The sequence below is a fragment of the Dipodomys ordii genome, unplaced genomic scaffold (genome assembly GCF_000151885.1).
Source record: "Dipodomys ordii isolate 6190 unplaced genomic scaffold, Dord_2.0 Scaffold123, whole genome shotgun sequence".
Lineage (NCBI taxonomy): Eukaryota > Metazoa > Chordata > Mammalia > Rodentia > Heteromyidae > Dipodomys > Dipodomys ordii.
Window position 1 is genome coordinate 665,874 of NW_012267339.1, and position 15,276 is coordinate 681,149.

The window sequence follows — 15,276 nt, forward strand, 5'->3', positions numbered from 1 at the left end:
AGAGCGCTTGCCTTGCATGCCTGAGGCCCTGGGTTCGATTCCTCAGCACCACATAAGCAAAAGAAAAAAGAAAAAAAAAAGCCGGAGGTGGCGCTGTGGCTCAAGTGATAGAGCGCTAGCCTTGAGCTGAAGAGCTGAGGGACAGCGCCCAGGCCCAGAGTTCAGGCCCCACTACCAGACCCAAAAAAAAAAAAAAAATTGAAAATAGAGAAATAAATAAATAAAATGAAACCTGTTGAAACAGTTTTTAAGAAGGAGGGAAAGTAATAGTGGAGGTGAATCTTTTTTTGGGGGGGTCCAGTCGTGGGGCCTGAACTCTGGGCCTGGGCGCTGTCCTTCAGCTCTTCAGCTCAAGGCTAGCGCTCTACCATTTGAGCCACAGAGCCACTTCTGGCTTTTTTCTTTTTGCTTATGTGGTGCTGAGGAATCGAACCCAGAGCCTCATGCATGCAAGGCAAGCGCTCTACCACTGAGCCACCTTCCCATCCCCTGGAGGTGAATCTTAACAATGGTACATTATAAACAAATATACATATATTTGTTTATAATGTACCATTGTTAAGAGAGTACTGGATATGTCAAAATAAAACCCCTTAGTATAACTAATAAATCCTAATTTTTAAAAATGTTCTGTTTAAAAATTGCTATGTCAAAGCAGGGACATAGTGCAAGTGGTACAGTATTTGCCTAGTAAGCAAGGCAATTCAATCTTCAATATAGAAAAAGAAAGAAAGAAAAACTGTCTCCAATTTAACAACAACAACAACAAAAAAGAACAACATGACAAGAGGAAAAAAGAGTGAGGCGCAGGTGGCTCACACCTGTAATATTAGCTACTCAGGAGGCTGGGATCTCAGCCCAGCCAGGTCAGGCCCTGAGTTCAAGCCCTAGTATTCTCACATATACAACAACAACAAAAATACTTAAAGATGCAGTACTGTGACTGATCCATGAAGTAGCTGCAAATGCTGCCATTCTCCTCTGACCTTTGAAGTCTATGTTTTTTCAAAAAGTAAGTCTACTGTGTCTAATCTTATTTCTATGACTTCCCATTCGTCATTGAATCTCAGCATTAAAATAAATTTCCCTGGATCTTTGGGTCTTCCTTTCTGATGGCTACATACATATAAAACTTAGAATAAATACATTTATAATGTTTTTTTAAATAAAGTAAATCCTAAAAAACACTGTTCTGCCAAATTAATCTAAAATTCCCAAGTACTGATTTAGAAGTTGAACTATAAAAACCTTTCAGATTTCAAAGGAAAATACTGATAACTAATATCAAGGGAAAAAAGATCTCATAAGAAATGATATTACCCCAACTGCAATTCATTCATAAGTCTGTATAGTATCACTTGATCCTATACTTTTCTCCAAGCTTTATGAATGCTACTTATAACTGATCCAGAATTAGTGACTGACTTTGTATGGTGAAATTGTTGTCTTATATCTAGCAATCTATCACTGGTATCCCTACACAAAGAAACCAGGGCAAAACTGGACACAGATTACTACCCAACTCTGAATGAATTCAAACTAGACCTATATCCTTACTCTGAATTCTGAAAATGCAATTAAGATTAACAAAATCATGGGGAAGAAAAATGGAAGGATGATATTGATCAAGAAGCATTATAGGGCTGGGAAGGTGGCTCAGTCGTAGAGTGCTTGCCTTGCATGCATGAGGCCCTGGGTTCGATTCCTCAGCACCACCTAAGCAGAAAAAGCTGGAAGTGGTGCTGTGGCTCAAGTGGTAGAGCACTACCCTTGATCTGAAGAGCTGAGGGACAGTGCCCAGGCCCAGAGTTCAGGCACCATGACTGGCAAAACAAAAACAAGAAGCATTATACTCATAACCTGACTTATAGAATTGTAACTTCTTTGTCCAACTACTTAGTAATTTAAAATTTTTTTAAACTAAAATCACAAAATACAAGATAGTCATATATAAGCAAATTATAAATTTCTAGAAAAAAATATATCCATCTCCTTTCCAAATCAGCAATGCTGAAAAGTCAATTAGGACTTAAAATAACTTTAAATTCTGACATATCAGAAATATAACAGACATACTACATAAATATCATCACCTACTTTGGAAATAATATACTTAATTTTCTTTAGCATCTGGTGTTTTTGTTTTGCTGAGAATAAGATGTCAAAATTTTAGAATAAAGCAAACTATCATTTCATATATTTAAATATGGTGAATTGTTAAATGAGTTCTCTATTGCCCTTTGAAGCTGCCAGGAAAAAAAAAAGAATAGATTATCTGTGCTCAAATAATCATCCATCCATCCATCCATCCATCAATGAGTAGAATCCCCAGAGGAAGGAACTGTACTATAAATAATATCAAATTGTACTTCTGGAAGAAAATCAAGCACATGGTGCTTCAAAAATTACCTATTCTCCTTACTATCCTCCAAAATCCTAATTTTAAAAATAATCTGCAGATTTCCTAATAAAGAAACTTGCCTAGGTAATTGAAACTAATGCTTTTCAGCACCGTTGGGAGTAGGGGGCTGGGTTGCAATTCAATGATAGGGAACTTAAATCACATGTGCAGGTTCCTAGGTTAAAAACTTGGGTTCAAACCTCCACTCCCTCCCACCTGCCCCCCCCCCAAAATCTGCCAGGGGTGGTGGTACACACATATAATTCTAACTACTGGAAAAGCTGAATAGGAGAATTTCAGACTGGGAAAAAGGGAGAAAAGAAGAAAGGAAGGAGGAGACAGATACAGGTTAAGAACCAGGGAGGCAGTAAAAACTTTCCCAATGTATCTCCAATCCTCTTTCATAATTCTTCTTCTGATTTACAGAAACCAGCTAAATCATGCATAATCAACCAAAGGCCAAGAAGTGATCAAATTATATACTTTTACATAAAAACCAATGCTTGAAAAAATAATAGGAAACAGTATTTACAACAAGCAGTATTCACCAAATAAATCATATTGTTGACATTTTAAAATACAGCATGTGATTAATGCTAGCAATGAATATTATGGTAGATTAGACTGGTGCATAAAATGTCTCCACAGATGATGATGATTAGTAACACAATTTTGGCAAGACTAAAGTATATTATTTTTACCCCTCTTCAGCTAAGTAAACAAGAGGTTCTGGTAACAACTTATCTGGTCACCCAGCAGAAATGGAGAGCTGGGATTCTAATCTAGAGCTGTGTAATTCCAGAATCAAGCTGTGCACATCATCAATATACCTGATACTTTCACAAAAGCACACCAGAACAGAAAAAAAGCATGACTTGTTTCACATAGCTTGAAATCAATGAACAAAAATTAACTTGTGTAAACTATTCAATTTCTTCTAGTTTCATTAGATAACATAAAACTTTTTTCCTAAGTGTACTACTAAGCTAATGAATTTGCCACGGGAAAAGTCATTTTGTTATCCTAGGAAACACCTTTCACTCATCTTTTTTTTTTTTTGTAAAGGTCTGAGATCAGGACTCAAATTCAGTACCTGACAATTTTGCTCACAGGCTAGTGCTCTATTAACACAGCCATATCCACCCTTTGTTGATATTTATTTATTGCCAGTTCCAGGGCTTGAACTCAGGGCCTGAGCACTGTTCCTTAGCTTCTTTTTGCTCAAGGCTAGCACTCTACCATCTGAGCCACAGTTCCACTTAATGCTTTTTCTGTGTATACTGAGGAATTGAACCCAGAGTTTCATGCATGCTAGGCAAGCACTCTACCACTAGGTCACATTCCCAGCCTTGATTTTTATTTTATTTTTTTATGTCTGAGATCTTTCTTAACATACACTAGAAAATGGCTCTTTGCTGAGAATGTAAACATAAAAAGCTTATATATCCATTTTTTTTACATACCCAATTTTTAAGGCATGAAACCTATCTGAAATTAATTTTTAGGATGTTCAAAATAGTACATGTGGGAAGGGAGGCTAAAATTTAGGACCTCTAGCTTGCTCTAACACCCTCTAGTCTCCTTCAGTCTTTTTTTAAAAATCACAATAATCCATTTAGTTCTGTACAGTTCTCAAAAGCCCTGATATGACAAAGGAGTCATTTGTTAAAACCCACAAAATGTACTGTACCTAGAGTAGAGCCTAGGGCAAACTACAGCCTTTGGGTAATAATGAAATGTTATTATGGGTGTCAACTGTAACAGACTTCTGATGAGGAACTTCCGACAGTGAGGAAGGCTATGCTTCTGTGGGGACTCAGATATATACAAAATTACTGTACTTTCTGATCAACTTTGTTGTAAACTTACAATTTTTCAAAGGGGGCGGGGCCAAACTTTATCTACTCCACTTTCTTGTTGTTGTTTTCAGGATCAAACTGCTTTATTTTTTTTCAGTTTGTCATTTCTTTTTTTTTATTGTGAACATACTGTACAGAGGGGTTACAATTACACGGGCAAGATAATGAGTAGTTGTTGTTTTTAAAGCACTCTTCACTTCAGGTGGAGGTGGCTCACACGTAATCCCAGCTACTGAGAGTCTAAGATATGAGGAGTGAGGTTCATAGCCAGCCTGGGCAGGAAAGTCTGTGAGACTATTATCTCCATTTAACCACCAAAATCTAGAAGTGGAATTATGGCTCAAGTAGTAAAGCCTCTAGCCTTGAGCAAAAAAGCTCAGACACTGAGTTCAAGTCGCAGGACTGGCACAAGAAAAAAAAATTACTCTTCACTATGGAATGAATTTAATCAAAATACATTATATCTACATCACTGGAAATATCACAATGAAACTATTTGCACAATTAATGTACTCTAATAAAGCAAGAGGAAAAGTAAAATTACTCTGTGAATCGAGTTTCCTGTTAAGATAGAGAATTATATATAGAGATATATGTAAAATAGAATATATTATCTTAAAAACAGTGGTATTAGGGTTTGAAATCAGGGTCTTCTGTTTGAATTAGTGGCTTTAAATATAAAAAGGAGGGTTGAGGATGTAGCTTAGTGGTAGGGCACTTACCTAGCATGCAGGAAACCTTGGTTTTGATCCCCCAAACTGCTTGCATGCACACAAGAGAAAAAAAAATGATGATGAAGCTGAGTATACAATAAGAGCATTTCTAGACATTTTAGGCTTATACTATTTGGTATCCAAAAGGCAATGTATAAAAGGGACTCCAAGCTTTAAGTGGGTCAGTCATTTTGACAGACAAATGAACAAAGGTGCCAGAGGGAAACGGAAGGAAAAGCAACAGCCAATGTTAAAACCACATCTAAGCCGCTTTCCAGGTGCCAGCAGTATTTAACAGCGGTTCTTTGCTTAAAGTACCCATCCTCTAGTGCCAAGACAGCAAGGGAGATGGAGAGAGAGGATTTCCTGGTAGAAAGATCCTGAGCCCAAGGGTCGGCCCATTGTCAAGATATGTAAGAAAAAAAAGACAACGCAAATGGGAGAAAAGTGCACCAGGCAGAGAAAATACGCGTGCCATCGCAGGTTCTAAGACCTGTTCCCATCTTCCCAAATCGGTAATATTAAGATAAACACACACACACACACACGTATGTAATTAAACAATTTAAAGGAAGACTGAAACAAGTGTGTGTGCTTGTGTGTGTTTACTCACGAAGTCCGTGCGCCCCAACACTAGGTCTTGCACATCGTTCTTAAAAGACCAGGCATGGGTTAGAAAACACAAAGGTGCTGACAAATCCGGGGGGGGGGGCTCCCCGAGGAAGCGGACTCGGCCAGCTCGCACCCCGTGGGCGGGGGGGGGGGGAGAAGGTAAGGAGCTGTCATCCGCACGGGGTGAAACGACTCTAGGAGCGTGCTGGGGGGAGCGTAGAGGCTGCAGTCCGGCGCCGTCAGCCGGAGACACTGGCTCGGTGCTCCGGGGCTGCACCCTGCCCTGGCGCACCCCGCCAGACTCCCACCGGCCCGCAGGTCGCCCCCCGCCCAGGCCCCACGCCGCGACGCCGGGGCTAGAGATCCCGGGGTGGGGAGGGTGCGGCCGGACCCCGGGCGCGCGGCCAGTCCCCGACCCGCAGGCCGCTTAGTCCCCAGGGCGACGGGCCGCCCTCTCCGGCCTCGAACCCTCCGACCTCGGCGCGCTGGCTGCCGCTCGGACCCCGCCAAGCACCTGCTCGTCCTGGGGAGCCCCGGGGCGGCCCGCGAGCCGTTCCCCCTCGAGGAACCGACCCCGATCCCCGGCCGGCCGGGCCGACAGGAGCCGCCCGGGGACAGTGGGAGGCCCACGGGGCGGCCCGGGCCCCGGGTCCTCCGAGCCGTGGAGTCCGGGGGTCCGCACGACGTCCGACCTGCGGGGCAGACGGTGGGTCAGCGCGAGCCCACCGCAGCGCACAAAGGAAGAGACGCGGGAGGCCGGCGAGCGTCGGTTACCTCGGCCGGTTGTTCGTCCCTCCTCGGGCTTTTCCTCGGTGTCACCAAGGCTCCCGAGCGCCAGCGCCACTCCGCCGCCACCAGCGGCGCTCCCCGAGCCTCACTCCGACGACACCCGGCGGTCGCGCGAGCTCCTGCGCGCGTCCCCGTCAAGCCGTCCGGCGTCCTCTCACGCCCGCCCCTCACAGCCCAGGTCTCGGACGCCGGGTGGGAGAGGAGCGCGCGCATGGGCTGCGCACGGTACTCTGGGAAGTGTAGTTTTCTATTCTCCCTCCCGGAGTCCGCCTCCGCCCGCGCTGGTCCCGCGTGGGCGGCTGCAGTCTCCCGGGACCGCGCTGAAGCCGACCAGCGTCAAGCCGACGTCCCCTGATGTTTAGACGGGACGCTGCATTGGTAACCAGGGTAGTGATCTCGCGCTTCACTTCTGTGGCATAACGAAATTTATTCTTTTGTACATCCAAGCCTCTCTCGTGCGTGTTCTCTGTGGTCTTGGGCTTTGTCTTAAAACAAAACAAAACAAATCACTCTTTCTGTTCCTTGCTCACTTGCACCACGTGCAAAGGATATACAAAGCAGCTTGTGTTTGTAAATACATACCCACTGTTTATAAACCAACGGAAGCAATTGGACTAAATTCATCCTGCTAAAACTCATTAGGAGTAAAAATGATGTTGAAATCAACCACTTTTCCAGTAGAGTCAATAGAATGGAATAGGAGGGGGAGGGATTGAGACAGTAAACATACACACACACACACACACTTTTAGAAGGCTATTCTCTTAAAGTGCCTAAGCAAAGAAATTATTTTTAGAAAAGAATACCCTTAAAAGTACCTTTTACCTCAGCAACTTCAAGCAATCCTAAAAATTCTATTACCTGAAAACTCTAATCCTAGTTTGCATATTCGGATGTACACCTGCAGGTCCAGCTACTCAGGAGGCTGAGGCAGAGGTTTAAACAATTTAGGGAAACAATGCCTCAAAGTTAAAAAATAAATACGGGGAAGGGGCAGTAATATAGCTCGGTGGTGGAGTGCTTGTCTAGCAAAGGCCCTGAGTTCGATCTCCAGCAACACACTCAGCCATACAGTCAATCCTGAAACATTTATAAATATTAACACATAAGTTTGTACTGACTTTTAAAGAAATATGTATACATATATATGCTGCATCTTATGTAAAACCTACAAGAAAACTATTTTTCACATGATCATGTGAAACTTCATTTCTAGAAAAAAATAGGGCTTTCATTTTTACATAGGAAAAATATTTTTGGGAGATATTCTTTATATAGTGCAAGTACCTCAAATTCTAGAACCTTCTGCCTCAGCATACTGAGTGCTGGGATTACAGATATACTTTACCATGTCCAGCATAAATAATTCTTAATATATCTAAATATCCTCCAGAGCTGGGCACCAGTGGCTCAAACCTATAATCCTAGCTACTCAAGAGGCTGAGATCTGAGGATCACAGTTCAAAGCCAGCCTGGGCAGAAAAGTCCCTTAAGACTCCTATGTCCAATTAACCACCAGAAAACCAGAAGTGGTGCTGTGGCTCAAGCAGTAGAGCACTCACCTTGAACTGCAGAGTCATGGACAGTGCCCAGGCCCAGAGTTCAACCAAAAAAAAAAATTCTCAAGAGCATTAGCAATCTGCAAATCAAATGTAAATGTCCTTAGAAAATAGAGCCAAATCTGTTTTAAAACTGTATACTAAAGAACAGCAAATTTTGTTTAGAATGTGATACAATACTATGTTTAGTAACACCCTATTTAGTAGAAATTTTGCTCTGAGTTCAGTATCCAGCATCCAAAAACAAAAAACAAACAGACAAGCCAGAGAAGTAGAGTTACAAAGTAGTGGTTATTTAGGTGTACCTGGGAAGCCAAGATGCAGCTTATATAGAGTCTTCTTTTGGGGTAGGGATGTCAGATTAAAAAAAAATCTGAAAATTCACTGAGTGGTTTACACTGTAATATTATCTACTCAGAAGGCTGAGATCTGGGGATTACAGCTCAAAGCCAGCCCTAACAGGAAAAGTCCATGAGACTCTTATCTCCATTTAACCACTAAGAAAAAAAATCTGAAAATTAAATGATCACACTTCATTGCCATAAACTAGGGGAAGCCTTTCTTTAATATCCGTAACAGTGCTTTCATCTAATTATTTTAAGTATATACTGAAACTAAAAACAAATTTTCTAGCTCTGACCAGGACTACCTTTGTAGTTTTTATTCTTCCTTCCCTACTTTCATTGGAGGATACAGACTAGAGTAGGAAAGGATTTGGGAGGCTCTCCCTTCTTCTCCAGAGTCTCACAAATTTAAAATTGGAGAAGACATAATGATATACTATCAACTGTACTTTAGTTACAATAAATTGCAATGTTTAAACCCCAGAATCAACCTTTATACTTTACACATTAAGCCGTTTTCTCTAATCCCAGAATAAAAGATTTTATAACCTCAAAACCATTTTATATACTGACTTCAAATGGATTTAGAAAGATTAATCAAGAGGACAAATTTATCTCCATTTGTTATAACAGCAGAGCTTGCTGGAAGAGGGTAAATTCCAGAAGAGCTATTGAGTATTTTTGTCTCAGAAACTGAACTTCAAAATTCTAAACCCTATCAACAAAGCCATTACCTCTCTCTCCAGCGGAAGTCACTGTCTCACAAACTTTCATCCAACCCCAGACTCCATTAAAGTGTTCAATGTGTGTTTCTACCAAAGACAGGATAGTAAATATTGTCGTTTCAGGCCTTACAATATTGTCACAGCCACATATCTCTAAAGGACAATAGCTAGTTCTCATTTGTGGCTCTGAAATATCTGAATAACAAATTTTTGTTTCAAAAATCTTAGTGAAAGGAATGAGGGGACAGCTGCAGCTAGACATTATTTGAAATGATATATTTACATAGCACACACACACTGTTCTGGTTTCCTCTAAGTGCTTATTCTGAGGAGTTTAGGGGTGGGTGTGTAGGTGGAGCTAAAAGAGAAGAAAAATTTAGGCATAGCTACTGCTGCTTCAGTGTGTGCTCTTCAAAGCACACACTGAAAGTTGCTCTTGAAAGTTGGTAAGATTTTTTTTTACTTTGTTATTAATCTGCCCTTTGTTTTGTTTTTAGCATTTCACTTTTGCTACTCCATCATGCCCAAGTCAAATCACTTCCATTTCCCATAAGCCTGCCGAAATGTGTTTGAATTCTCAAGTTGAATATGGGAAACTGAATTTCTCTTTAGAAAAATATGTGATGTGTCAAGAAAAGGACAAGACAAGGGTTATAGCTTAGCATATCCAAGGTCATGGTTCTGATCTCCAAGTTGAGAAGAAGGGAAGTAAAAAGTAAAAGAAGAAAATGTTTCCCCCAATAACTATTTTGGAAATAAATCCAAGTATACTTCTAAGCAAATTATTTGCACATATATGGTTGGAACTGATACAGTAAAAGCATATATAACTATATTTAAATTCTAATATGTATCTAAAATGTGAGATCTTCATGAATAGTACTTATTTCACTAAGATATAGCTCTGTATTACATTAGCTTCCAGAAACATCTTCATATGGATTTTTGTTTTATTAGACAGGGGCTTGCTATATAGTCTATACTGGCCTCAAATTCATGATATTCCTATATCAATCTCCCAAATGCTAGGATTACAAGTGTGTACCATGCATAGCTTCATAATGAAACTTATCTCTGAAGGAATTTTTTGTTTCTTTGGTGGTTTGTTTGTGCTAGTCCTGGGTCTTGAACCCAGAAAGTTTTTTTGTTCAAATATAGTGCTCTACTACTTGAGCTACAGTTGCATGACTGCCTTTTTTGGTGGTTAATTGAAGGTAAGAGTTTCACAGACTTGCTTGCCCAAGCTGACTTTGAACTGTAATCTTAAAATCTCAGCATCCTGGGTAGCTAGCTTGGATTATAGGCATGTGCCATTGGCACCTGGCTGAAAAGAAAAAAAAAATCTAAACTAAAATAAATGTGATGTAGAAGAGCTTATTAGCTGCTTAATTGGCATCTTTGCACCACTTCATTAGTGAAATAACTTCAGTATTTTTGTAGAGATGACTATGTCTCTAGCAAAAAAAAATTATTTTTCAGCTTCTCTTAAACTTAGTTTAAGTTCTATCTGTGAGATAAGTGTTACATAGGACTTTGTTGATGGGGTTAACTATCTTATCTTTTTCTTCCTGGAAGTGATGGCTTCTGTTTAAAGTTATCTGAAGATGGAAATCATACATAGAATGATGGAAGATTAATAAAAGGATAGTGAGTCTCTGATGATTATTGTACCATTCTTTCATCCCTAAATTACCATACAATTAAAACTAACTCTTATTTTGTTTAAGCCATTATGTTTAGAGAATTTTTTCTTTGTTGGTTTGCTTTATACAGTCAGACCTACCTCTGACTTAACAGCATACAGAGAGGTACATGTATAATATATGTAATAGATCATCTAGTATGAAGTTACAATAAATTACACAGCCCTCTATATTTTCTTCCAGGTGATTGAAGCCTGACTTTCTGACACCTGGAATGTGGATGGGGCTAAATATTGAATTTAATCATATGATCAATGATTTAATCATGTTTGCATAATGAAATTCCAATGAAACTTTCAGACAAGGGCCCTTGTGTTTAACTTACAAAAGTCAGAAAAAGTGCTGTATTTTGTTTTTATTACATTATAAAGGCACTAAGTGAGGGTGGCTCATGCCTGTAATCCTAGCTACTCAGGAGGCTAAGATCTGACTGAGGACTGTGGTTCAAACCTAGTCTGAACAAGAAAATTCATGAGACTCCTATCTTCAATTAACCAATGGAAAACCAAAAGTGGAGGTGGGACTCAAGTGATAGAATGCACAAAAAGCTCAGAAACAGCACCCAAGTCCTGAGTGCAAGCACTAAGGCTGGCACCAAAAGCAAAACTGATACAAATCAGGACCAACCAGATAAAAAGACACATATATATATAGAGAGAGAGACCTTCCATACTCTAGCCTCACTGCTTTAGAATATGACACCCTCAACCCAGAAGCACTACTGAACCTTAATGTCTGAAAGTTTCATTGGAATTGCATTATTCAAACATGATTAAATCATTGATCATATGATTAAATTCAATATTTTGCCCCATCCACATTCCAGGTGTCAGAAAGTCAGGCTTCAATCACCTGGCAGAAAATATAGAGGGTTGTGTAATTTATTGTAACTTCATACTAGATGATCTATTACATATATTATACATGTACCTCTCTGTATGCTGTTAAGTCAGAGGTAGGTCTGACTGTATAAAGCAAACCAACAAAGAAAAAAAATTATCTAAACATAATGGCTTAAACAAAATAAGAGTTCGTTTTAACCGCCTGCTACATGTTCAGAGGATCCTAGGGCCTTGAGCTGAAGAGCTAAGGAACAGCACACAGGCCATGAGTTCAAGCCCCACAACCAACAAAACAACAACAAAAACACAAACCTATAGCAGTGCTTCCAAACTTCTAAACAGCTTTAAACTTTTCCCCCTTTTTAATTAGAAATTTAGGATTGCCTTTTTTTTTTCAGGGTCAATTGAGAAAGAAGTTATAACATTCAGGAAAAGGAGAGCAACCCAGGGAGATCAACCATTTATTGAGATGTAGACTAGGGTTGAGCAATCAGACAGGGTGTGTGAATTTATTTCATTAGACTTTGATCATTTGCATAGAAACTTCAAGACAGTGTTTTGAGTTCTCATGTTGCCACCTATTGTAGATGAGATCATTCTTTTCCTTTCACATTTGTGAGTGGTTGCAAACCCACAATCAGTACTGAGTCATACACCCTACATCCTTGCATGATGCATACAGAAAGTGTCCCACAGTTCTCACATTCTCTGATTCTCTAAGTGACTCCCTTTGGAAGTTTATAAGCCAACACTGAAGTTGAGGGGGGCGAGGATTTTGTTATAATTTTATTTATTTTCAAGGAATCAGAAGCAAAAGACTGTTAGTCTGTTTTCTCAGAGGGAACACCCATATGGTTGTTCAGCCTGCTTGCAAGGTTTCTGTTGCTTTGTAGGTGTGTGTACTTGTGTGCATGCATGTGCACCAATATTGATGCTTGAACTCAAGATCTGAGTGCTGTCCCTTAGCTTTTTCCATTCAAGGCTGGCACTCTACCCCCTCTACCACTGTATCTACATTTCTGGATTTTGGGTGGTTAATTGTAGGTAAGAGTCTCATGGACTTTCCTGCCTGGGCTGGCTTTGGACCTGAAACCTCCAATCTCAGCCTCCTGAGTAGCTCAGATGATAGGAGTGGGCCAGCTGGTACAAAGGTAGAGGAGAAGTTCGGGAAACTTCTACTTGTGTCTTCCCTTCCCCATAACAGATTTCAACCAGTGATTAAAGGGAGCTGGTGACTACAAATCACAACAACCTCCCTCACCTGGTAGAGGTAACTCAGAGGAACTTGGCTACATTTTTTCCAGCGTTCCCACAGAGATTGGCCCAGTGCCCTGGGTATTTATTACAGGCTCGTTTCTCTTCCTTCTCACTTCCCCTCTCCTCTACCACAGCCTCTTGGGATGGTTTTCCAGATTAAATACTCTACTTAGTTCTTACCACTGGGTTTGTCTCTGGGGCAACCCAACATGACAGGCTATAGCCCTTACAAAGGAAGGCAGGGTGGAAGAATGGTGTGACTATGCCAGGTGACAGGATAGTAGGAATGCACAAGGATGTGTTTTGCAGGGTTTTTGTTTTTGTTTTGTTTTGTTTTTGGTACCAGTACTGGAGCTTGAATTTAGGGCTTGTGTATTGTCTCTAAGCTTTTCTTCTCAAGGTTGGTCTACTACCACTTGAGACACTACTCCACGCTCCTCCATTTCTGGTCTTTTTGTACACCCTCCCATCCCCCATGATTAACTGGAGATAAAAGTCTCATGGATTTTCCTGCCTGGGCTGGCTTTAAACCATGATCCTCAGATCTCAGCCTCCTGAATAACTAGGATTACAGGCATGAGCTACTGGCACGCAGCTATGTTTAGCTTGATGTAACTCCTGTGTCCTAATATTTTTCTTGTTTGCTTTCAGAATACATAAACATAGTCTTTTCTTTCTCTGCTTCTCCTTCTCATCATTGTCATTGTCGTCATCATCATCATCATCATCATCATCACCTTGCTCTTTTGTTATTCCTTTCTTTTCACGCTCAGGATTGAACTTATGTTTATGCACTGAGTTACATCCTTAGCTTCTAAATATTTCCTTTTCTTTTTTGTCATATGGGAGATGGAGCCCAAGTCTTTGAGCTTGGTAAGCAATACCCCAGCCCTCTAAACAAATATAAAGAAACTTTTGTTCAAACGAAATCTTAAAAAAAAAATTGTTTAAACACTCACTTGACGTGAGACACTCCTTTAACGCATGTTTTGCTGGTTATTTTGGAGCCTCAAGCACTTTTCTGCCAGAATGGTTTCAAACCTCCATTCTCCAGATTTCTGCCTCCTGAGTAGCTAGGATTATAGGCATGAGCTACTAGCACTCAGCTAAAATCACATAGTTTTTAAAAGTAAACAAAATAAATTTAATATCAGTGGTATTTTTATCTCATTATAAAAGTAAAAGTAACATGCTTAGTGTTGAGGTTAGAAAATTAAAAATAAGGTCACTGTTCTAAACCAGCAATGATGAAACCAGATGGAATGGTATATACTTATAGTCACAGCTACTTAGGAAGCTGGGACAGAAGGGTGTTTTGAATACACTCAAGACCAGTCTAGACAACTTGTAGTCACAAAACAAACAAACAGACAACATCAAAACAGCAACTAAATAATACATAATTGTTCATATCTGTAATCCCAGCTCTTGGGAGGCTGAGGCATGAGGATGGTGAGTTCAAGGCCTGCCTGGTCTTGAATGAAACTATGTCTCAAACCACCCCCCCCAAAACAACAAACCAAAACTTCACCAACTAATATTATTGTGTTCTGTGTCTGTTGAGAGCATTTTCTTTATTTATCTTCTGTTTTTTTACAGGTGTGTATATGCATGCATGTGTACAATGTGTATGTGTTGTGTGTACTTTGGAGAAAGATAGTTCTGGGGCTTCCAAACCCAGGACTTTGTGTAAGCCAGACAAATACTGTACTATTCAGCTACATTCCAATCCCTAATTTTTATTTTATTTTGTCAGTCCCTGGGCTTGAACTCAAGGCCAGGGCACTATCCCTGAACTTCTTTTGCTCAAGGTTAGCACTCTACCACTTGAGCCACAGTGCTGCTTCCAGCATTTTTCTGTTTATGTAGTACTGTGGAATTGAACCCAGGGTTTCATGCATGTTAGGCAAGTACTCTACCACTAAGCTACATTCCCAGCCCATCCTAATGTTTTTAAATGGTACTTTTTTCTCCCTACTGAAGATCTATGCTACATAACTTACTGAGTCAAAAAATAAAATATTTAGCTGGGTGCTGTTAGCCTTGAGTACAAAAGCTCAGGGACAGCACCTAGGCCAAGCTCAAGTCCAAGGACAACAACCAAAAACAAAATAAAAACACAGTATTCATATTTGCAAACAGTTAAAAGTGCTTGACGAGAAGTTTGCTAAATGGACTTAATTATTACTCCTTCTAGCAAGCTTCTTGTTTTTGGTTTTGTTTTTGGTTTTAGAGTTCTACCACTTGAGTCATAGCTCCACTTCTGGCCTTTTGGTGGTTAACTGGAGATGAGTCTCATGGACTTTCCTGCCCAGGCAAGCTTTGAATTGCGATCCTCAGATCTAAGCCTCCTGAGTAGCTAGGATTACAGGCATGAGCCACCAGCATCTAGCTGTGTGTGTGTGTGTGTGTGTGTGTGTGTGTGTGTGCATGTGCACGTACTTGTACATGCATGTACCAGTGCTAGGGCTT

The 15,276-nt window shown here is 40.4% G+C and overlaps 1 protein-coding gene across 2 annotated transcripts in view; it reads right to left on the reverse strand.

Moving 5' to 3' along the window:
- The window catches only part of Klhl8 (kelch-like family member 8), a 52,181-nt gene extending 45,679 nt beyond the window's left edge, over positions 1 to 6,502 (reverse strand). For both annotated transcript variants that reach the window (XM_013029852.1, XM_013029853.1), the window contains exon 1: positions 6,360 to 6,502. The gene's annotated coding sequence lies outside the window, so the exon portion shown is untranslated. The remainder of the gene's footprint in view (positions 1 to 6,359) is intronic.
- Positions 6,503 to 15,276: the final 8,774 nt, after the last annotated feature.